General features: G+C 46.0%; 1 long non-coding RNA gene and 2 pseudogenes across 2 annotated transcripts; 1 reads left to right on the forward strand and 2 right to left on the reverse strand.

Moving 5' to 3' along the window:
• Positions 1 to 7,024: 7,024 nt before the first annotated feature.
• LOC120616406 (uncharacterized) lies at positions 7,025 to 8,523 on the forward strand. Of its 2 annotated transcripts, none has more exons than XR_005656594.1 (2): positions 7,025 to 7,751; positions 7,867 to 8,523. It is a non-coding gene; the product is annotated as an uncharacterized LOC120616406 (long non-coding RNA). The 2 variants fall into 2 exon arrangements; XR_005656595.1 differs by having other exon boundaries at positions 7,025 to 7,743.
• A 7,392-nt stretch (positions 8,524 to 15,915) lies between these two features.
• LOC120616411 (polypeptide N-acetylgalactosaminyltransferase 1-like) lies at positions 15,916 to 16,695 on the reverse strand (annotated as a pseudogene).
• A 66-nt stretch (positions 16,696 to 16,761) lies between these two features.
• LOC120616412 (polypeptide N-acetylgalactosaminyltransferase 1-like) lies at positions 16,762 to 18,333 on the reverse strand (annotated as a pseudogene).
• Between the last annotated feature and the right edge of the window lie 4,856 nt (positions 18,334 to 23,189).

Consider the following 23,189-nt stretch of genomic DNA (forward strand, 5'->3'; position numbering starts at 1 on the left):
GGGGTTCTGGTAGAATTGTGGCATTGGAAGCCCCTGTGTCCACACTCTGATTCTGTCACTTATTAGCTGTGGGATCACCTCTGTGAGACTTAGTTTACTTAAGTTTGAGTGAGTATCCACGGACCCCTATGACCAACCCAGGCAGAAAAGTTAATGGGGAGAAGTGTCTGATGTAGTCCAGAAGTTTCATTTCAAATTGAGAAAGCAGGAAGGAGCAGAATCCTCAGGAGTTAGCCCCGAGGCGTCTTGGATGAGCTGTGTGCTGCGCACTTCGGCGGCCAGTTCACCTGCAGTCCTCGTGGTATCCCCGTGTGGTGGTTCCTTTTGACCAGGGACGGGAGCCAGAGCGTTCACAGCCAAGTGCTCTGCTCCCATTCCCCTCAGGGTTTCCTTGAAGCAGGCGGCCTCTTGGCCTTCTGCACATGCAGCCTCCGCAGGGATGGCTCTTTCCATGAGACAGGGACCATAAGTTTTCTCTGTCACAGAGCATTTTGGTGCGTGTGGGCTTGGCAGGTAACCCAGGGGCTTCCCCAGGAGGAGACGATTAGAGTATACATGGCGAGGAGGGCAGATCAACCAAGGAGTGTGGCCAGGGCTCTCCCAGCAGCTGAGTGGGGAGGCTGGGTCACACCCTGCCTTCCCTGCCCCGATTGCAGGTCTTGGGGTTTCCCGAGACACTGCAAGAGCTGGGAACCCCTACAGTGGCTCTGCCCAGAGGTACCCAAGCCAGGCTCAGCAGGTGTCCTGTGAGTCGCTGGCATGTTGGCAAGTCTTGAGCTACTTTACTGTGAAACTCTGATCACACATCAAGTACAAAGCCAAACTCAGACAAGTTCTGTTCCTGGAAGCAGGGAGGTGCTCGGTCTGCCGCGGGGGGAGCGGATCTTCTTGGCTGCCTCTGGCCCCATTTGGCATATTTTACCATGTGCGTCTTACTGTCAGCAAGAGAACAAAACAAAAATTATGGGTCCTGAGACCCTTAACTACATCGCTCAAGGTCTTCGCAAGCTCGGGTCCATAAAAGTGTATTTTCTGTTGCTGGGAAGCAGCTCATCCCCTTTCACCTGGCCACCTGGACGCTCAGAGCTTGGTTTGTGTACAGTCGCTGCAAGTCCCTGAACCCAGCCTGTCTGTGTCGTCACCTTCTCCCCTGCCCGCACTCACCTGGTCATTTCTTATTTCTCTGTTTGGTCTGATCAGATCGTGTATCGATCCACCCTGGATCATTCAGGAAGCAAGCGACGGGTGACTTGGTACGGTGTGGCCAGTGGGCTTTCAGAGGCTCGCTGCGTTCCTGGGGGTGAAGTTTGTTTAGTTCACAGGCCAGACTTCGTCCAGTGGGAAGTGAGCTCTGGCAGATGTGGCCCTGAACATCTTTCCCAGTTTTACAGGAGCCCGCGTGCACCCCCCACTGGTAAACTTTTTCCCATTTCACAGCGGGTGGGGCCCGGGGCCGCAGTGGCGCTGAAATCAGCGGGCACGGGGCGGGAACGCAAATGTTCATTCGTGAAGTCCAGAGAGAGCAGTGTGGACCCAGCGGCCCCCTCCCGTCTGGGGTCCGAAGAGGCGGCAGAGCAGCAGCCACAAGGCCAAGTGCGGAGGCGCCAAGCGGGACCGCAAGGCCATCAGCCTGCAGGTGAAGCCGGAGGTGCCGTGGCGCTTGGAGGCCGGAGAGAAGCTCAGCAGGATCGGCCGGGCACTGGGGCTGTCCAGATCCACTGCGGCCACCATCCGTGACAACAAGGACAAGATCCGTGCGCGTTCCTGCGCAGCCACCCCGCAGGCGGCCACCAGGTCGACGCGCAGCCGTAGCCTGGTGATGGAGAACATGGAGCAGCAGCTGAGCGTGTGGATGAGGACCAGAACAAGCTCGATGTGCCGGTCAGCGTGGTGCTCATCCAGGAGAAGCCCGCAGCCTGTCCGAGGACCTCAGGCGGGAGCAGGGCGCCGAGTCTGAGCCCTTCGGGGCCAGTCGCGTGGTTCGCCCGTTTCAAGGTGTGCCACAGCCCGCACAGCCCGTGGGCGAGCGGTGAGGCCCCGGGGGCCAGCGCGGAGCAGGCGCACAAGGACACGGCGCTGCTGCGCAGGGTGATCCAGGAGGGCGGCTCCACCGCCCGGCAGGTGTTCGACGTTGGCGAGACGGGGCTTTTCTGGAAGCGACTGCCCGACAGGACGTTCCTGCCCACAGAGGACAAGTCAGCCCCCGGGTTCAGAGCTGCCCGAGATCTCCTGACCCTGCTGCTCGGTGGCAACGCGGCTGGCAACTTCAAGCTGAAGCCACTGCTGGTGAACCCGTCGGAGAACCCGCGCGCGCTCAAGGGCTTCTCCGCGCCCAGCCTGCCGGTGCTCTGGCGCTCGCACAAGGACGCCTGGGTGACCACGAGCCTCTTCCAGGAGTGGTTCGTGCACTTCTGCCCAGCGTGGAGCGGTACTGTGCCCAGCACGGCCTCCCGCACAGGGCGCTGCTCATCCTCGACAGCGCGCCGGGCCATCCCGGGAATCTGGACGACCTCTCCGACCACGTGCGCGTGGAGCACCTGCCCAAGAACAGCACGGCCCTCCTCCAGCCCCTGAACCGGGATGTCGTCGCCACCTTCAAGGTGCATGACCTGCGGAGGGTCTTCCGCCCGTTGGCGGCGCCGGCGGAAGGCGCATGTGAGCCCTCGGCGGTCCGGCCTTGTGCCAGGACTACAGCATCCCGGACGCGGTGCGCAACATCTCCGAGGCGTGGGAGGAGGTCCTGCCCGCCACGCTGAACCGCGGGTGGAGGGTGCTGTGGCCTGAGGGTGTCCAGCAGCGCGCCGGCAGCGCACATGTGGAAACCCTCTCACAGATCCGGCGGGACATCGTGGAGCTGGCGCGGGGCGCAGGTTTCGCGGGGGTGGCGGAGGCCGATGGGGTGGCGGAGGCCGATGGGGTGGGGCTGCTGCAGAGCTCGCGGGGCCGACCTGGCCCACGAGGAGCTGATGGCGCTGGCGCTGGAGCAGGAGCGGGCCGGGGAGGAGGGCAAGGATGGCTCCCCAGCCCCCCCGGGGGCCAGCTCACTCCCAGGCACCTGTCCAAGGCCCTGGCACACTTCGATGCTGGCGTGCAGATCGTCAGTGACAACGACCCCAACCTGGAGCGCAGCCTCGGAATCTGCCGGGGTGTCAACGACATGGTCAGCTGCTATCGGGAACTGCTCAGGGAGGAGAGAGGGCCCAAACAGTGGGGGGCGGGGTCCCATTGTCTCAGCCTTTCACGTGGGCGGAATGTTTCCAGTTTATCGTATTAATTCTCCGGATGTTTTGTTTTGTTTTTTTTTTTTAACCAGTAAATAATTTATCTCACGTGAACTCAAATACATGGTTTTAAGAGCCTCGGTGGATCCTTGAGTGTGATTATTGCGTCCTGGGTCCTTTGGGGCAAAGCAAACTGGGTTTCCTAATGGGAGCCACCAGAAGGCCAAGCTGGCAGTGCCGTACCCGGACACCTGCTCCTGGCACCTGTGCTCCTGCACCGCGCTCTCCCCGTGTCCGGAGGGGGGCCCACCAGTTAGGAGAGGGGCTCTGCTTATCTTCTGGGCCTGTCTTCCTTCCGCTGGGCTCAGGCCCCAAAGAGATTCAGGGATCCCCAGTGGGGTGGTGGGAGCAGGGCCTGGACACACACCTCCCAGCTCTGCTGCTCCAGGGCCCTGGGTGCTTCTTGTCATCCTGTCCTGCCCTTCAGAGTGGTGCGGTGCCCACCTGACCGGGGAGAGAGAGAGACTTCAGCCCATGGCGGTGAGTGAGGCAGTGAGCTCGCCAGGCCTCCGGCCCCAGTGCTGGGTGTCCTCGTGACCGGGCGTCCCCTGGCCAGACTTGGGTGCTCATTCTCCCTCCCTTCTTGTCTCTTCTCTGTTCCCTTCATCCCGCCCACTTTCTGCACCAGTTTCCGTTGGACCCCTGCCCTGCCCCTCTGACGCTTCTTCCCACGGACACGGGCTCATTCCAGGCAGTGGTGGCATTTGGACACAAGGCCCTGGCTCCCACGCAGGAGGACCGGGGGCCATTGACACCCCACAGAAGGAGGCCTGCGGGGTCGTGACTTGCCTGGGTAAGGATGTGGGTTTTGGGGTGTGGGTTGGCCTTTAGGTGAATGGGTCCCTGCTACAGGAGGCCCTTACCTGAGCCCACCTTCCTTCTGCAGGGGCAGCTGGCCCGGGGTGTTGGCCCGACGGTTTTGCTGGGGAGCCCAGATGCCCACACATCTCCCCTCTGCCCTCCATGCACCCAGTGCACACCTGGCAGAGGTGTATCCAGACCTGACTTCAGATCTCCCTGCTGGCGGGACCTGTGGCATCCGAGCAGGCAGCCCTCTGCCCCAACACTCAGGCCGCCATCGTGGGTGTATCTCAGGATCGCAGGGTTGCTGGTCAACTCCTTCCGTTCGGATGTCCGCACCATTCAGTGTACAGTCATAGTCAGATGAGAGACCGACTTCGAATACCACCTTGGGGCCTGTTAGACAAGGGCAGAATTGCAACATTAGTTGCCCCTGGATCCTGTGGCCCATCCACATCGGGGGGGTCCCAGCCCGCTGGTCGGCGAGCGCCCCGCCGCCCCATCCTGGAGGCCTGGCTGAGCGCGATCAGCACCCGGAGCCTTCTCTGCGCATCATCGCCGCTCCTCACCGTCCTCGCAGCTCCACCCGCGTCAGGGGGACAGCACGAGTGAGGCCAAACAGCAATTTTTATCACCATTTTACTGTTTTAAAAGAGAAAAGGTCATTTCACGTTTTTTACAAGGGACAAGTACAGCGAGGGCCGAGCAAATGCAGTGCGCCAAGCTGGGGAGGCGCGAGTGTCCCCGCCCCACGGCTGAGGCCGTCTGAGGCTGAGGAGATGCCGATCGCGCCCCTGGCAGGGGCCAGCGCCAGCTGTCACCATGTCCAGAGCGCCGCGTGCGCCGCGCTGCACGATGCCAGTGTCAGCCCTGAGCACGATGCCGGGCACGGGATGCGCGCCGGGCTGAGGGGGAAGCGGAGGGATGGGGTGCGGGGGCCTGTCCTCCTGTCCCGGCAGCTGTGCCCGCCCCGCCCGCAGAAGGGGCGCCCTGCGGAGGAAGGCGCGGTGGCCTGGAGCCGGGGCCGGGGGCCTCACGGACAGGCGGTCTCGACCTCACGGACCCTTCAGACTCAAACGCTGCGGCCGCAAGTGCTGCCGGCGAATATTCTCAAGGCGAATGGGGAAAGGGCTAGAAAGTGAAGCTGACATCCCTGTGTAGAAACGAAAAGTGCTGTTTCATTAGATGCGGGGAGCGATTACTGGTGACCGTTTCATTTTTAAGATAAGTCGTAAGAAGTCAGCGTGTCTTCCATTTCTGGGAATCGGGCCAGCTTGGTTATTCAGACCAAATGTTCCCCCGAAGAAAACAAAGTGCCAGATAAACGTAAAGAGCGTCTCCTCTGAACCTGCTGAGACCTGGCGAACAGTGAAGAATCCCCAGCTCCTGTCTGAGGCAGAGGTCGCCCCGGAGCAGGTAACGAAAAAGTGACGAGGACGTCACCCCCGATCTGAAACGCAGACGTGCTGCTGAGTCACTCATCGGCCACATGCGAAATCATAATGGGAAAATGTTCAAAACCGAACACTTGAAAAGTGCCATTTATTAAAACTCGTGGGATGAAGCTCAGTCAGTATCTAGAGAAGAATTTGTACCCTTAGTGTAAATGGCAGAAGAAAATGCTTAAAAAAATCCAAACACAAGAGCTTAGAAAAAGATGATAAAATAAAACTGGATGAAAGGAGAGGGAAGCGATGAGGAAGAATCCGCAAAACAAAACAAATATCACAATAGAGAATTGACAAAGGCAGAAATCGGTCCTTTCAAGACCACGCGAACGAACCTCTGTCGAGGCCGATAAAGGAAAAAAGAAAAAGGCAAAAGTAATGAACATCGGAAATGAAAAAATGCCGAAGACACCAAAAGTTCTGGCTCATGGGAGGGACCCAGGGGAGACATGGAGCCCAGGGCATGACCCCAACTCCTCGCCTGGGGGTGCTCCCACAGGGGCATTTGGGGCCATCAGCCCCCTGGCACAGTAGACTCAGCCATCGGTCCTCAGGGGGACCGGGGGACAAATGGGGCTGAGAAGGGGAGAGTCAGGGACCGTTCAGAGCGGGAACCGGAGCTGACCAGAGCGCTGTGTGTCGGCCTCCCTCACACTCAGGCCGGGCTCACCTCCTGTCCAGTTTCAGCCGAGGGGGCCCCCGGAGCGTCTGTCCTGGCTCTGATGGGGCTGGCGGGGTCAGCCGGGTAGTGAGCGCCTAGGAGGGACAGGCTGCCACAAAGGGGCTGGCCTGCCCCTGAATATGTCATTTCAGACCTCAAATTCCTTACTTGTGGCCCATGGTTGGAGTTGGGGCTTTTCTCTCAGTGTGAGAGGACACTAGTCTAAGGGTCAGGGAGCATGTGGACGCACGGACGGGGTCAGGACAGCGGACAGAGGGTGGGACTAGTCCAGGCTGGGCTTTGTCCTCAGCAAGGCTTGGCCACTTGCTGGCTTTGTGGCTCTGGATGAGTGGTCACCTTCCTGAGGGGCACTGTCCTCTGAGGCTGATGGATCAGAAGGGGCCGGGCTGCGTGCATACGCCCCAGGCAGCCTGAGACTGGCTACAGCTCTGGCCCCTGCTTCAAGCAGCCCACACCAGGGCAGGCCCCTCATCTGGGCTCGCTTCTGTCTGTGCTTGGTGACCCCACAGCTCTGCCGAGGGCGCTGTCCTGGGTGCACCCCATAAGGCTTCTCCAGAAGACCCCATCCTTACCTCAGGGGTCAAGCTGACTCCACACAGGGTTCCCTCCCTAGGGCAGCCTTTGGGGCACCTGCAGCCCAAGGGACTGGGAAGGGGCACCGTCTGGGCCAGGTTTCACTCGACGCTGTCCCCTTCTGTTCTTGGATAGGGAAGGGGAGCTCTCGCCCACTCCGGCCTGCTCCAGTTCCACGGAAGCGGCTCCATTCAGTCGAACAGTGGGTACAGGGGCTCTCACTTGTCCCCCCGTTGTCTCCTGTCCACTGGACAGATGTGCCCTCCACTTGCCCCTCGGCATGGCCATGGCAGGGAGGCACTGTTTACTACCCCTAGGTACATCTGTGCCTTTCTTCCGAGGAAATGCCCAAATCTAAAATGCAGATGGATGACTGAAAAAAACCTCATAAAGAAAAGGAACCTTAGCTGGAGGCGAGGGTGAGTGTGGAGGGCGTCCATGCCTGAATCAGGTTCGTGGAAGGTGGAAGATGTTTGAGAACTCCTTGATGTTCTGGGGGGCTCAGAACCCTGCACGAAGGGGTGTGGATGGGAGGGCTGAGGGAAGGGCACAAAACCAGGACTGCGGGCACTGGACATGCAGCTCCTGCCCCCGGCTGGGAGCTGGTGGTACACGGCCCCAGGGGACAAGCCCAGGTCATTGTGAACCGATCGAGGGTCAATCCCACTGGAGAGGAGACAGCCCAGGCCCTGGTTGCGGCTCCAGGAAGCACAGGGGTGTCCCTTCCAGCTTTGCCTGCTGCTCACTAGGCCTCCTGCCTAAGTGCTGGCAGTTGCTGCTAACCTTGCACCTGAGACAGGTGCGCTCCTCCCTGGAGATGCCGACAGCAGCTGCAGGTGACACGATGACATCCGTTCTAGGGAACAAGACTGGGAATCTCATGGCTATCCCCGTGGCTGCAGATGAGTCCTGCATATGCTGCAGGTCACTCCCCTGTCCAGGGCCCCAGGCAGCAGAGGTGAGCCTGTGAGTGTTCCCAGGACTCAGGTCAGGGCTGGGTTGGGGGTCGATTTGGGTCCCCCAGCAGAAATGCTCAGGGCTCGCATCTGGGGGTACCAAGATTTCGTCCCTGTGGTTCCAGATGGCACCCAGCCCTGCCTGGTGTCAGCTCCAGCTGGGCTGCGTGGGCTGAGGGAGCTGGTAACGAGGACACTGTGAGGGTGGATGCCGAAGGCGAGGACTGTGACCCCCAGCAGCCGGAAGCGGGGGTGAGTTGTCACTAGAATAACCTGTGTTAAGCAACTTATCCTGACTTCTGACTTCCACTGTGCGTGTATGTCTGTTTGTCTGTGTTTTTATATCGATTTCCTTATTTTTCTCCTATCTTGATATGTATCTCCCATATCTTCAGTCTGGATCACTATACAGCCTTTTATGTAGCTGTGTCTTTTCCTGCATCATTTCCAAATTTGTTGTTTCTTGAAGCTACAATTTTCAGAAACTTGAGGCCATGGGGAACATCCTCACTCATCGTTTACTTAGGGTATCTGCCCCTTGTCCCCACATGTATTATCACTGCCTTCCCCCCAACTCCAGCACACAAAGGAGCTTGGGAATAACACAAGGGTGCAAGTCATGAAAGTTATATTCTACTGCCATCTTGTGAGAATTTTGAAAATAACTAAGTGTGTCATCATAATTTTTTTCCTGCTGCCATCTGGTGGGCATTTTGGGAATAAAACAACAGTGCATGTCAAGAAAAGTTACTTCTGCTATCTCGTGTGCATTTAAAAAATAACACCCCAGTATGTATCGTTATAAATTTGTTCTCTGCTCCCGTTTCGAGTGAACCTTGGGAATAACGCAGGAATGCATGTCATGCAAAATTGTTTCTGCTGCCATATCGTGGGTGTGAAAATAACATCCAGGTGTATTTCATCTTAAAACTTTATTTTCTGCTTCCATCTGGTGTGAATTTTGGGAATAAAATCGGAGTAGAAGTCAAATTGTTATTTGCTGCCATCTCGTGGACGTTTCGATAACAACATTCAGGTATGTGTTCAAAAAATTTTTTTCTGCTGCCATCTTGTGGGCATTTTAGGAATAACACCTCAAAGTAGGTCATCATAAATATTCGTTCACTGCCGCCATCTGGTGGTAATTTTAGGAATAATGCCACATCACATGTTATAAATGGTTATTTCTGCTGCGTTCTCATACAGTTAGAAAATAATACCTAGGAACATGTCATTCAGTAATGTTGTTATTTCAACGGCCATTTCGTGTGTATCTTAAGAAAAATACAGCAATGCTTGTCCTGAAAATTATCCTCTGCTGCCATCTCACAGGCATTTTGAAAATAGCAGGCAAGTGAATGTCATTATAAAATTTTTTCTGCTTCCATCTGGTGGCCATTTTAGAAATAACACTGGGGTATAGGTCAACATGAAAATTTATTTTCTGCTCCCATCTTTGGAATAACACTAGTGTATAAGTAATAAAAAGTTCCTCTGGGCTGCCATCTGGTGTGTATTTTAGTAGTAACACCTCGGTGTCTGTCATCATGAATTTTCATTCTCTGCTCCGATGGGCAATTTAGAAAATAACCTCATGGTGTTTTTGGAAGAAGAGCAGAGCACATGTCATAAAGAACTATTTCAGCAGCTATATCATGTGTATTTTGAAAATAAGACTTGAGAGCGTGTCATTATGAAAAGTAGTTATAAATGGCCATTTCGTATGTATTTTAGGAAGAATACGGTAGTTCAATGACAAATTATTCTCTGCTGCCATCTTGTGGGCATTTTGAAAATAAACAGGCATAAGTCATAAAAATATTTTTTCTGCTGCCATCCTGTGGGCATTTTGGGAATAGCAACCAAGTGTATGCCATCATGAAAATATATTTTCTTGTTATCTACTCTGCATCTCGGAATACACCATCATGTAAGTAATTAAATGTTATTATCTGCTGTCGATTGGTGGGCATTTAGGAATAACACCAAGTGTTTGACATCGTGAATATTCATTATCTCCAGTTATCTCGTGGGCGTTTTGTGTATGACAGAAGAGTGCCTGTTGGGCATGATGTTATGAAATGTTTATCTCTGCTGCCATTTTATTATAATTATCTCTGAATGAGATAACAGGAGAAATAATAGTTTTAGACATGCGATGTGGTGTTATTCCAAAAATTCCCACAAGATGGCGGCAGAAATTAATATTCATGACCAGCTACACTTGGATGTTATTCCAAAATGCCCACGAGATGGCAGCAGAAAAAAAATTTATGACATTTACCTGTTATTATCAAAATGTCCAGCAGATGGCAGTAGATAACAATTTTTTTATCATGTATTCCGATTTTATTCCGAAGATTCACTTAACATGGCAGCAGAGAAAAAATTAATAACGAATGCTTGCGTGTTATTTTTTAAATATACACGACATAGCAGCAAAAACTTTTCTTAACAAGTGGCAGAGAATAATTTTTCATGATATGCACTCCCGTGTTTATCACAAGATGCACACGAAATGGCCACAGACAAAAACTTTGTTTAATCAAATATGCTTAGGTGTCATTTTCTAACTCCACGAGATAGCAAGAAATAACTGTTTATGTTGTGAGCTGTGCTATTATTCCCAAATTGCCCACCATATGGTAGCACTGAATGAGTATTCACGATGAGCCAAACGAGGGTGTTATTTTCAAAATGCCCACAAGATGGCTGAAGAGAGTCACTTCATGACACACACTCCTGTGTTCTTCTCAAGATGCACCCAAAATGGCACCAGAAAACTTTTCATAATGACAATGCCTTGAGTTTATTTTCAGAATACACATGAGATAGCAGCAAAATAACATTAATGACATGCTCTGTGTTTTATTCCCCAAATGCCCAGCAGACGGCAGAGAAAATAAATTTTTATGATGACGTACACCTGGGTGTTATTTTCAAAATGTTCTTGAGATGTCAGAGGAGAAAAAATGTTCACGATATGCAATTCTGTGTTATTCCCAAGACTGACATGAAATGACGGTAGATTAAAACCGTTTATAACGACATTCCCTTGGTTTTATTTTCAGAAATCACGTGTTGTGGTATTTCCAGAATGTCCACCAGATGGCAGCTGAAAATGACTACTCATGATAACCTACACTAGAGTGTTATTCCAAAAATGCCCAGGAGATGGCAGCAGAGAATTAATTTTTATGATGGTATCCATCTGGGTGTCATTTTCATAATGACCACCAGTTGGCCGAAGAGAATATTCAGGCTATCAAACATTCAAGTGTTATTACTAAAATATACACAAGATTTCAGCAGAGAATATCTCTTTATTACCTACATTCTGGTGTTATTCCGAAGAAGCACAAAAATAGGTGCAGAAAATGCATTTTCGTGATGACCTACAATTTGTGTGTCATTCCTAAAATGCCCACCAGATGGCAGCAGAAAAATTATTATATGGACATACACTTGCATGTTATTATCTAAATGCCTAGGAGATGGAAGCAGCGAATAATTTTTCCTGACATGCACTCATGTCTTATTTCCAAGATGCACATGAAATAGCCTCAGACCACAACTTTGCTTGGTGACATGGTCTTATTATAGCAGCAGAAATAACTGGTGTTATTCCCTAAATTCACAGCATATGGCAGCCGAAAATGAATAGTCATGATGAACCAACACCTGTGTGTTAATTTCAAAATGCACACGACATGGCAGCAGAGAATCACTTCATGACATGCACTCCTGTGTTTTTCCTAATATGCACATGGAAAGGCGGAAGACAAAAACATTTTCTGACGGCTTGCCTTTGGGTTTTATTTATAAAAAGCACACAGGATAGCAGCTGAAATATCTTTTTCTAACATGCACTGTGGTGTTACACCCCAAATTCCCACCAGATGGCAGTAGAGAATGAATGTTCATGATAAGAAACACCTGGGTGTTAATCCTAAAATACCACCAGATGGCAGCAGAGCATATCTTTTTATTGCTTACACTATGTGTTATTCCCAAGATGCTCACTATATCAAGGTATAAAATAAATTTGTATGATGACATATATGTGGGCATTATTTTTAAAATGCCCACGAGATGACAGGAAAGAACAATTTGATGTGAGAGGAACTTCTATGTTCATTCCAAGATTAGCATGAAAGGGCAGCAGAGATAATAATTTCATAACATCATGCCTAACAGGCACTCTTCAGTCATACACACAATACCCACCAGATGGTATTAGAGAACGAATATTCATGATTTCAAACAATCGTTATTATTCTAAAATGCCCACCAGATGGAACAGAGAATAATTTATTATTACTTGCACTCTGGTGTGATTCCAAGATGCACAGTAGATGAAAGAAGAAAATATATCTTCATGATGGCATACATTCGTGCGTTATTCCCAAAATGCCCACAGGATGGCAGTGGAAAATAAATTTTCATGACTTACACTTGCTTGTTATTTTCAAATATCCCACGAGATGGCAGCAGAGAATAATTTGTCCTTACATGCACTCCTGTATTTCTCCTAAAATGTATACGAAATGGCCGTGAACAACTTTTCATAAAGACAAATGCTTAGGTATTATTTTCAAAATGCACATGAGATAGCAGCTGATATAATTCCTTATGACATGTGCCGTGGTCTTGTTCCAAATTGCCCACCAGAGAGCAGCAGAGGATGAATATTCATGATGACAAACACTTAGATGTTATTACTAAAATGTACACCAGATGGCAGCAGCGAATGACTATTACTTCCACTCTGGTGTTATTCCAAGATGCACAGTAGATGAGAACAGAAAATATATGTTTATGATGGCATACACTTGGGTGTTATTCCCCAAATGCCGACAGGATGGCAGCAGAAAATAAATTTTTTATAATGACATACACTTGCTTGCTATTTTGAAAAATCCCACGAGATGGCAGCAGAGAACAATGTTTCATGACCTACGCATATGTTTTTCTCAAGATGTTCTCAAAATGGCAGTGGATAACTTTTCGTAACAGCATGCTCCTAGGTATTATTTTCAGAAAGCACACGAGATAGCAGCAGAAACAATACTTTATAATATGTCCTCTGTTCTTCTTCCAAAACGGCCCGCCAGATGACAGCAGAGAATGAATAGTCACGAATATACACCTGGGTGTTATTTTCAATGCCTACAAAATGACAGTGGAGAATCACTTCATGACATGCACTCCTGTGTTTTTCCCAAGATGTACACGAAATGGCAATGGACAAAAACTTTTCATAATGACATGCCCTTGGGTTTCTTTTCAGAATGCACATGATGTAGCAGCAGAAATAACATTTTATGACATGCTTCGTGATGCTATTTTCAAAGCGCCTTCCAGATGGCAGCTGAGAATAACCTTTTAAATTGCACTCTGGTGTAATTCCCAGGATGCACTTAGGGTGGTGGTAGTAAACAAATTTTCATAATGACATACACATGTGTTTTATCCCAAAATGCCCACCAGATGAGAGCAAAAAATAAATTTTTATGATGACATGTACCTGGTTATTATTTTCAAAATGCCCACACGATGGCAGCAGGGAACAATTTTTCATAACATGCACTCCTCGTTTTTCCTAAGATACATACTAAAAGGCAGCAGACAGAATATTTCATGATGACATACCTTTGGGTGTTATTTATAAAATGGCACACTATATAGCAGCAGAAATATCATTTCATGACATGCACTGTGGTGTTATACCCAAAATGCCCACCAGACGGCAGCAGAGAATTAATATTCATGAGAAACACCTGGGTGTTAATCCCAAAATGCCCACAAGATGGCAGCGGAGAATAACATTTAATTATACTCTAGACTAATTTCAAGATGCATGGTAGATGAGAGCAGAAAGTATCTTTCCATGATGGCATAAACTTGGATGTTATTCCCAAGATGCAAACCAGATGGCAGCAAAAAAATTATGATGACATACACTTGCTTGTTATTTTCGAAATGGCCAAGAGATTGCAGCAGAGAATAATGTTTCAGGACGTGCACTCCTTTGATTTCCTCAAGATATACAGGATGGCTGCGCACAACTTTTCATAACGACTTACCATTATTATTTTCAAAATGCACACGAGGTAGCAGTTGAAATAATTCTTTTAAAATTGTATCTTCTTCCCAAAATGCCCAATGGACGGCAGCATAGAATGAATGTTCATGATGACAACATTCGGGTGTTATTCCTAAAATACCCACCAGATGGCAGCAGAGAATAACATTTTCACTTACACGCTCAGGTCGTCATGAAAAATTATTCTCTCCTGCCATGTCCTGGCCAATTTTTAAAATAAGCTAGTGTATGTTATAAAAATATATTTTCTGCTGCCACCCGGTGGGCATTTTGGGAATAACATCCGAGTGTATGCCATGATGAAAATGCATTTTCTGCTCTCGTCTACTGTGCATCTTGGAATAACACCAGAGTGGAAGTAATGACATGTTATTCTCTGCTGCCATCTGGTGGGCCTTTTGTGTATGACAGAAGAGTGCCTGTTGTGCCTGAAATTATGATATTTTTATCTCTGCTTCCATTCGTGTTATCTTGGGATGAACACAAGATAGCATGTCATGAAAAATTGTGTATGTCATCAAAAAAAATTATTTTTCACCTTGTAGTGTGCATCTTGGGAATTACACAGAATGTAAGTAATCAAGTTATTCTCTGTTGCCATCTGGTGCAGACGTCAGGATTAACTTCCAGATATCTCTCATCATGAATATTAATTTTCTGGGGCAGTCTGGTGGGGATTTTGGGAATAACAACACAGCACATGCCATGAAAAGTTATTTCTGTTGCTTTCTCCTTTGTGTTTTATATATAACACTCAATGCAAGTTGTCATGAAATGATTTTGTGTGCTGCCACTAGTGTGCATCTTGAGAGAAACAAGGAGTACATGTCATTAAAAAAATAGTTCTCTGCTGCCATCTCGTGAGTATTTTGAAAACAACACCTAGGTGTAGGTCATCATAAAAATTTATTTTCTGCTGCTATCTGGTGGGAATTTTGGGATTAAAACCCGAGTTCGATTCTTAATGACAATTCATTTTATGGCCCCATCTTGTGTGCATCTTGTGAATTACACCAAAGCGTAAGTAAAAAAGTTATTTCCTGCTGCCATCTGGTGATTTTTTTAGGATTAACACCCAGATCTTTCTCATGATGAGTATTCATTCTCTGCTTGCATCCAGTGAGAATTTTGGGAATAACGCCGCAGTGCGTGTTATGAAAAGATATTTAAGCAGCTATACCGTGTGCATTTTATAAATAACACCCGAGGCCATGTGGTCATAAAATGTTTTTGTCTGTTGCCAATTCGTGTGCATCTTGGGAAAAACAAGGATTGCATGTTATGAAACATTGTTTCTGCTGCCATCTTGTGGGCATATCGAACATAACACCCAGATGTTATCATAAAAGTTTATTTTTTGCTGCTGTCTGGTCTGAATTTTGGGAATAAACAAAATGAATGTCATTGGAATCAAATATTTTTCTCCACTGAAATATAAAATCTTTTTGGAAATTTGATACTGTCCCACAACCAATTGTACTTCTCATAGTTCTAATTTCCTTTTAACCCTATTTAATATCGTTTTAAAGAATTCTTTGTAAAAATGTTTTCATGATTCTGAATCTGGTTCCAGTTCTTTTAATATATCTTTATATCTATATTTCATATACTGGCTACTAGTCAGGAGAAAATCTTGGAAATATCTTCATTACAGTAGCATGTTCAGCCGAAATTACTGAAGTTATAGCGAGCCAAAAGAGGTGCAGCTTTCTAGAAAGCACATTTCGTTGATTGTTTCATCATCTGAATATTCTTTACAATGATGAAGGACTCTTCCGATCTTGTAAACATCTGTATGCACAGTCTTGCTCCATTGTCATTCCATGACCTTGGAGAGGAAGGCTGGATCACAGCTCAGAAGCAAGTGGAATTTAATTTTTAGTGGCTGAGAAACCTTACATCCTGCAGGAGGGAAGCATTTTTGCTATTTTCAGTACTTAAGAATGTGGCAGAAAGGTATGCAGAGTTAGCTCAGTCAGTCCTTTTTTTTTTATGTTTTCATAAGTTTTGTCTCAGAATATTTCTGGAGGAATAATATTTTGAAAAGGCCACTGCTGGGACCAGCTTCCATCACAGCCTCTAATGCTGGGCACCTGGCTATCCTCTTTTGTGGCTTCATCCAGGCACTGATTACTGTTTATATGTTGCAAGGTCAGTTGCCTTTAGGTGGTGGCATTTGAGCATCGTGACCAAACCATTAAGGTTTGCATTGCAGTTCGTGTCTTAGGCCAAGTCTTGATGCTCTATCTCCATAAGCTACTTTCGTACACCCCGAGACATGATATAGAAGAAATTCTGAAATTCACCCATCCACATTTCTATGACTCATCCATCATTATTATCGATAATCTGTCCTGTGCCTCTGGGAAACACACAAGATGTAGCTTTTTTAAACCCATGTCCGGCGTGTGAGCAGGTAACAATCTCCTTTATTCCTCCACACTGCTGAATCTTAAATGAATTTTCTATTTTTTTCTCTTCCTCAAATATTCATTCTAACATCTTATGTTCCAATTTCCTGAAAGTGATCTCTATCTCCTGAAAAAAGGTCTCCTTCTATTGTAGATATACTGACAGGAAGAGTCCGATCAACGTTCCTTCTGCCCATTTTTCTTCAGGGAACAGGATATCAGCAAAAATTGAGCTTCCAAGTGAATCTACCATAGGTCATATCAGAATCTGCCATACACTCATAAGTACCATCTCTGATCACATGAATGGTAGGACATACCACTGTTTTCCTGTCATGTTTGATCCTGGCTAAGAAAGCCTCCTGTCATCCCCCTGTGCACTCACAGTGAGGGTCTACGAGGGTGATCACTTGGCCTTTAGATGCAGCAATTTCTTTTATTTAACTCATTTATTTTTAAAATTAAAACGTTTTTTAAAAAACATTTTAAAAGTAGACGTTACATTAAATATTATTATATAAAAGTACAGCAGCTTCTTTTATTCTAGCTCTGATCAATTTTGAACATTATTCCATTAAAATGACATGAACTGTTACTTTTAATTTTTTCATGTAACTCCCTAGGGCCTTTTCATAAAGTCTCTTTCACTGGCATCATCTACTAGAACAATTTCTTTTAGCATGTGTCTTGGCGAGTGATTAATGACACTATGGACAGTTCACAGAAGTGTGCTCTAAGCCTCATTGTGGCAAAGTACCATCCACAAGATTTCTGGATACACCCTTGTTTTACACCCTTCTAATCTAACATCTGGTAAAGATTTGTTGAGCGCAATTATCTCACTGGCTATATAATTGAACTGATTAATTTTAAACATCTCTTTTAACTTTTCTTGATCCTCTTTACGTATGATGACCTGTTTCCCCATTTCTCCAAGGCCTTCATGAGGCACTTTGACAGGCCCCAGCAGGAAGCTGTCTCTTTTTTTCCCGTCACATTTGTTGCGTTCACTAAAGTAAAGCAACAGGCACATACCCAAGACTACCCCAATCAAGAGGATGGCTAGGACCACCTTGCAACATGCAAATTTTCTCACTGCATTTTAGGTCAAATGAAAAATTAAAGAATATGTATACATAGATGATGAAAAATTTTCCAATCTAGTTTCATCAGAAATCATATTTATAAACCCAAAGTGGTTTTTCAAATAAATTCATGTCCCCAGTCCAAGTGTCCCACATCACTCTAGTATGCATGCGGCAGTGGCGGCGGCAGTGGTGATGATGATGACGGCGGATGCTTCTCAGGACAGGCCCCTGTGATTGTGTGGTATTCCTGACATTGCAGCGTGGGCTCTACTCTCCGGCAGTGGTCACCATGACACCTCTTCAGGCACTGCCTGTGGTTCCCCACTAATGATTTTTGAATTAGGTGTTGCTAAGTCAAGGGGACCCTATAATTAAGCATGAGAAAACAAAATGCCATGATCAATAAATTCACATTTCTCTCAGTCGCTCATATTTTGAAATGCAGCAAGCTTAATAAGAAGAGCATGATTTGGCACAGGAGCAACTATAGACGTTCTGAAAATGACTTATAAGCATCTTTAACATTCTTATACTTTTATATCAATTATGTTTAAAATCCTGATTTAGTTATTAAAAATTATTAAGTAATTTGGGTTAGCCTATGTACACAATTCTGCTAAGTGTTCTACAATAAAAGCTTACGCTTGAAAAACCCTATTTTCCAAAGCCCGGTCAGGAAGGATGTCTCTAACACCTGCGGCTGAACAAAATCCTGGGCCCGAGGGAGGACTGGGGACAGACTGGTTGTCCTTGTGCTGGAGTATTCCTCCCAGGCACATAGTCCGCACAACGTGGATCTAATCCGCGCCTTCTCACCATTAGCTATCGGCCGCTTGGCCTGGAAAAGGCGCAAGGTACGGGTATTAGCGGGTGGGGCCAGTGTGAGGTTGAGGGTGGTGTTGAGAGCCAGTGAGGAGGAGCCAAGGGGTTGGTCCTGGGGCGATTCACCAATCAGTGTAGAGATTGGGTTTGCCTTACTCTAGACATGGTCCTCTGGGTCCACTATGTGACCCCCACGTGAGCATGCGTGGACATCCCACCCCCATATCACACTCATGAGATCTAGTGTGAGCCCACATTGTGTGTGCTCTGCGTTTTCAGAAAGTGGGAAGAAGCTTCTTGAGGCTTCCAGTGGTGCCATTGTGTGAAGCAGTCCTTGTATCTCAGCAGCCCCTGGGACCTGCACCAGGGACCTGGTGAAAAGAGAAAGTGAGGAGAAGTGTCACAAATCCAAATGTCCCAAATCTGGACAGGAATGCCAAGTGTGGGGAGAGATGCTATCTGTCTTCAGATGACACAGCAGAGGACACGGCTCGGTGAGGAAAATTCTTTTTTTCTAAGTCTGTGGTGTAGCATAGTGAGGGTGAGGAGTACTGAACATGCGTGTATCTGTTTTTTTGCTTCATGTTATAGAGGAACTAAAGCTATTTGGTCTATTACTCTACATATAACAGAGAGAATTACTTCTACCTTAATTCCAGCCTGCATCTTCCTCAGGCTAACAGCTCCTTCCACAGATATGCTAATTGTCTGGATAGTTCTGCGTGAAGGAAGGGGTTTGATGATTTTGTAGTCTTCCTTAGGTCCCAGGTTCTGCCTCTTTCTGCGCACTTAAGACGGATTTCAGAAAACTACAAAACTTCCATCTTGTTATGGTGTCAGGAAAATTAATGGCTGGGTTACCGCTAGCTCCTGGAAACTTCTGTAGCTGAGATATCATGGTCTTCCACTGGCAGAAATAAACATTATTTTCGTTTACCCTGTCAGCCTTCTTGATCTATTTCTGTGGTCTTTGGTAGAATTTAGAAGTGCCACGAGTCCTTTTCCTCTCATCTAAGACTGTCATGAAAAAATGCTTGTGAAGCTATAACCTGTGTCGCCGGAAAGGTTCTCATCTTATTCCGCGAGAAAGAATTCCAGGGCAAGATGAACAGCTGGAGGTCTTGTGGGTCCCGTGACCAGATTCTCGCTTAATTCCACAAGAAAGAATCCAAAGGCAAGATGAACAGCAAGCAGGAAAGCATGAGTTTTATTAATGTTAAAGTGCTCACTTGAGGAGGTAGAGTGCAGGCTTAACTTGAGAGAGGAAGAGGGAGGAAGGGGTGGGGAGAGAGAGGAAGAGGGGGAAAGTCTCGTCAAGATGGCTGGTTATGAACTTTTTGTTCTCCCTGGAGGGAGACCTTGGAAAATTGTGGTGCTGACTTGGCCTTATTGTCTCCTCCCAATAGGTGGGGAACTTGGTTTCCTGCCTTTTCTTTCTCATATGATGTTTCCAGAACTGTGTTAGTGTCAGGTGCACAATGGGAGCTGCAGTACTGGCAATGCGGTTGAGATGATAATGATATTATAATTAGCCAAAAGTTTTGCTTTGGCCAAAGATGGCATCTAGGCTGGAAACGGCCATTTTTGGCTTATTACCTCAGGTAGGGCTAAAACGGGGATGTCTGAAGAAAGGAAAAATTTCCAGAGCCATATCCTGGAGGGGGAGGCAATGTCCTTGCACTACCTGTTCAGCTCGTCACTTGGACTTAGCAATTCCTCGTTTTGTTTATTGAAACTTTTCTTCTAGAGATGGTCATTTTTTTCAATGTCTTTTTTTTGTCATTCGACATACAAAGGAAATACCATAAAAATAGAAAGCCTTTGGCTTCTTTAGTTAAGCTGTAAAAAGGTTTATTGCTTTGAGTCGCTATTAAATTCCTGCCATTAATGGTCAGACTGTGGATTCTTTGAATTGAAGAAACTCTCCATCGGAAAACATTTTATAGAACTCTCATGACAAGTGGCCATTTCACAGGTAAGACATCAGGGTGTTCTCTACAATTATTAGTAATTCTGTCTACGTTTTGATCTCTATTTGTGAAACTTTTGCGTTTGTCTGTATAATGTGTGGTAGGATGTTTTTGTCTCTGACTTCTATTACTAGTTTGTACTATTTGATTGGCTTAAAGGAATTAAATGCTGATATAAATTAAGAAAGAAAATAGAAACAAACTCAAATGCATTTCAGGATCATATGATCAGAGACAATATTTGATGTTAAAGCTTGGTTAAGTTTGGTTCGATTACATAGAATGTTTTTGAAAGTTATTAACATAAACTATATATGTTTTAGCTGGGTCTACAAAAATCAGTTTAATTTAGCTGTGTTACAAAGTATATAAAGAAAATAGCTTGATATACAAAGTATCAAGAAAAATCAAGATAACAATTGGGTTTGCAATCTCATAGTTTTATAATAAAATAGATACTAATAAAGATTTTTAGGTAAACTATTTAGCAATAGTTATTTGTACATGTACGTTTAAAAGTTTTTCTAGGTGTCTTTGGTGAGCTGAAACTTTTAAAGTTTTGTTATTTAAATTAAGTGATGGTCATTCATAGTTTTACACCTGCACGAGCAACATCTAAGGGTTCCAATTTTCCTATATCATTGCCAATGTTTGTTATTTTTGGTGTTCTCAATTACAACCATTCTAGTGTGAGTGAAGCTGTATCACATTGTAGTTTTAATTGGCATTTCCATCACGACTGATAATGTTTAACATCTTTTCGCATGTCTGTTGGTCAAATCGTATGTCTTCTCTGGAGAAGGGTGTAATCAAATCACTTGTCCATTTTAAAATTCTCCTGTTTGTCTTTTTGTCAATGACTTTTAAAAGTTCTTTATTCTGGATAACAGACTCTTATGAGAAATATAATGTGCAACTATATTCTTCCATTCTGTAGCCTGTCTTTTCACTTTCTGGGTAGCTTCTTTTGATGCACATAAGGTTTTCATTTTGAGGAAATCCAATTTATCTATTTCTTCTTTAGTTGTTTGTGTTTGGTGTCTGTTCTAAGAAACCATTGGTAAATTTGTGGTCATGAAAATTTATCTCCGTTTTCTTTGAGAGTTTATAATTTTACCTCGTCTATTTAAGCAGTTTATTTATTTTGAATTAATTTTTGCATGTAACGTGAGGTTAGGATCCCATTTCATTTCTCTTCATGTGGATGGCCACTCGCCTGGCTCCATCTTTGAAAAGACCCTTTTTTAGCCATTGTAATGTCTTCCCTTATCAAAAATCAATTGACTGTTGATGGATGGGTTTATTTCTGGGCTTTCCATTCAGTTTCATTGATCTATCTGTATCTCTTTATGCCAGTGTCACAATGTTTTAATCACTGTTGCTTTCTATTAAGAATTAAAATTAGGAAATATGAGCCTCTAACTTTGATTTTCTTTTTGAAGACTGTTGCAGCTCTTTGGGGTCCCTTGAAATTTTACATAAGTGGATCAGCCTCTACATTTTCCCCAAAGACCTCTGAATTTTCATAGGAATCATATCGAATCTGTGCATCAGCTATGTACTATTGCCATCTAAACAGTGTTAATTCTTTCCATTACCATGAGAAGGCTTCAATTTTCAGTGTACGAATCCTGCAGTTTGATTAAATCCATTTCAAAACATTTCAAAACAGTGACATTATTTAAAATGTGATTATTTACTTAAATTCTTCTCAAGATTATTCCTTGCTCACATATGAGTAAAACAGATTGTGGTTTATTGACATTTAGTCCTGTAACTCTGCCAAAATTGTTTACTTGCTCTAATACCTTTTTTTAAAATTTTGTAGGAAGTTCTATATCTAAAATGTTAATGGTTTAGAGGGCTAAGATAAGGGTTGGGGCTGGGATGAAGTTTGGGGCTGAGTTAGGGGTTCAGGTTATGCATTATAGTTTGGTTATGGTTTACGGTTACCGTTTATGGTTATGTGTAGTTTACTGTTTTTCGTGATAGATTACGGATTACATTTAGGGTTTCTAGATATGTCATGTTGGTTATGGTTTATGGATATCATTTATGGGTAATGCATTATGGTTATAGTTTGAGGCAGGACAGGGCAAATTTCCCCGAGTCGGGGGAGACAACCCCTCCCCTGAGAGAAGAGTAGGTTCTTTGGTGGAAAGTGTAGAAAGAATTCAACATGCGTACCATAGTTAGAGTCAACAGGAAAGTTTATTGTAAAAAGGGGAAAAGCAAAGACTAGAAATAGCAAAGACAAAAAGCCAAGACAAGGAAAAAGCTCCATGTATTATGAGGAATTCCAGTTTATATATCATTCTTTATTTCCTGTGAGTTACAGTTTAAAGACTTTATTTATCCGTTTCCTTTGCTCTGGACAAATAGTGAGAAAGGATAAGAGTATGTAGTGTGAAAAGCCTGCTGGCAGTTCCCAGCCATTAATCCACAGGTTATCTATGTTTTAGACACAGGGAATGAATGATTTTATTTTGTGTTGGGCAGACACTTAAAGGCTCTGTTTTTCCTGTTTCCCCTTTACAGGTGTGGGAAATGGGTTGTTAGCAATTCCAGCAGAAGTCTTCCTTTGTTCTGCAGGTACCTTCATGGCCTGACCACAGAGCTGATGAGCATATTGTAGTCTCTGAATGTAGCTCGATTTAACATTTTAATTCTCTTGCCACTTCCCTACATTAGTTTAGCATTATGGTTAGGGTTTTTGTTATTTACAGTGATGGCTACAGAGGAGAAAAAAATGGAGTTGAGCTCCAGGGGTGTGTGGGTGGTAGCAGAAGTCAATGAGGAGAAAGGATGGGGTGGACCTGCAAGGAAATGCAGAGCACAGCCTTCAAATATCCTATCAAAAGGGCTTAGGCTAAACCTGGCAGTGGTTTGGATCAGTCCGCCTGTGGGAGGTGAGGACCTGGGAGTGCATGGAGGTGCTGAGATTCAATGGGGAGGAGCCAAGGGGCGGGTCCTGGGTCGATCCGCCAATCAGTGCGGACTTATTTAGCACAGGGCCAGCCTGCACTAGTGTCTGGTCTTCAGGCTGTGTGC

The sequence above is a fragment of the Pteropus medius genome, unplaced genomic scaffold (assembly GCF_902729225.1).
Source record: "Pteropus medius unplaced genomic scaffold, Ma_sr-lr_union100, whole genome shotgun sequence".
Classification (NCBI taxonomy): domain Eukaryota; kingdom Metazoa; phylum Chordata; class Mammalia; order Chiroptera; family Pteropodidae; genus Pteropus; species Pteropus medius.